At 40.2% G+C, this 1,627-nt stretch overlaps 1 long non-coding RNA gene across 1 annotated transcript; it reads right to left on the minus strand.

Moving 5' to 3' along the window:
- Window positions 1–340: 340 nt before the first annotated feature.
- LOC107181507 lies at window positions 341–1,547 on the minus strand. The gene is made up of 2 exons (XR_001512167.1): window positions 1,264–1,547; window positions 341–698 (listed from the first exon to the last, which is right to left on the minus strand). It is a non-coding gene; the product is annotated as an uncharacterized LOC107181507 (long non-coding RNA).
- Window positions 1,548–1,627: the final 80 nt, after the last annotated feature.

Here is a 1,627-nt window from a genome sequence, read left to right on the forward strand (position 1 = left end):
CCTGTAGGAAGGCTACAGTTAGGAAGAGAGAAGCCTTCCACACCCATACTTGGCACAGGAAAGACAAGGTAGGAGCCATAGGTGGGGAAAATTGCTAGGGGGGCTTAAAGAGGGCTAGGTTAGGACAGGCTGATCCTGAAAAGCACATGTACAGCACATTACTGAGTTAGGGAAAATCAGCATGATCAGAGCAGGTTGGACAAAGTCATAGAACTTTATGATGCCACTTTAGTGAAAATTAAATTCTTGATATCACAATATTTAATTATTTAAGCTACTTCTAAAGAGTAGATTTTTCACAAGTAGATGTAGAAAAATAAATTAACACACCCAAAGCCACGTAGTTGAAGGGCTAATTCCTTGTTATGTAAACTTTTTACTTAGTCAAGATAAACAGGGCACTTCCTGTGAGCTAGGCACTATAGGAGATACAAAAGAGCATAAAATGTGGTCCCTGTTATTAACAACATCCTAATGAAGATCCGAGATGTCAAGTAAAGGCAAGTGTGTGCCATCACCACTTTGCTCTCCTCTTTGGTCAAGGCCCCTCCAGCAACTTCACCTCCTGCAGGTGCACTCTTAGGATGTCCATCATTCCACTGAGTTCTGAAGAACATAGCCTTTTCTGGAAGAAACTCCTTTCTTCAATGCTTCAGGCCAGTTTTGAGTCTCAAAGTAAGTGGACAGGATATCAAATACTGTTAGAAGGGTAAATAGAAAACACAGTGACCACACACTGGAAAAAAAGGAACTAGTAAATGACTAATGAAAAGGGTGTTCTTGAATATGCAACAAACCTACTCTGTACCACACCTGGTATTAGATCCTGGGGAGACAGAGGCAAAGCTACAGGCCCTGCTTGCCCACAAGCACTGCCTACACTGAGAGACATAGGTGTATAAATGGACAATGCTGCAACAGAGAGGAACACAATACAAAGGAAGGGTCCCGATGTGGCCTGGGACGGAGAGGAGCAGCCAAAATGCCTGTGAACTGAATCCTTAATTCACTGTCAATGATGGGTTAAAGGCAGGGTGTTCTAGGTCAAGGCAACAATTTCAACTGTATTTAACATAGATCGGAATTAGGAAGAAAATGAAAAATAGCTTTGAGAAGCCAGAATACATGTCACAAAGTGCATGCAATAAAGTACAAGCACATCAGTCAGGGGGTAAGCTGCGTCAAGGCCATTCATACTTAGGCATGATGCAAAGAAGCACCAGAATTAATTAACACATTAAGCGTGGGCCGTGTGAGCTGTACCTTGATTGATGGCCAATATCTCTGAATGGTAGTTTTTCTCATTCTGGCGTCTGACCATGTATTCCTGGATTGGCAAGCGGGCTGTCTTGACAGAGTTTTCTCGGGCCTTTTGAAATGTCACCTTCTGTAAATAACAGTTAAATATTTTTCTTTTAAAAATAATACATGAAAATATTTTCATGCATAGCAAATTATGAGAATCCCCATTTATCACTCTAATTTCATCTATAATTATAATTAATGATAAATGTATTAAAAAGTAGCCTGTTATTAACCATGTCACCCCAATAAATTCAATTAAAAAAAGTGAAAAAAGAAAAGTAACCTGCAGATAATTAAGAGCTCTGCAGATAGCCCTAGCTGG

The sequence above is a fragment of the Myotis davidii genome, unplaced genomic scaffold, assembly GCF_000327345.1.
Source record: "Myotis davidii unplaced genomic scaffold, ASM32734v1 C64126963, whole genome shotgun sequence".
NCBI classification, from domain to species: Eukaryota; Metazoa; Chordata; class Mammalia; order Chiroptera; family Vespertilionidae; genus Myotis; species Myotis davidii.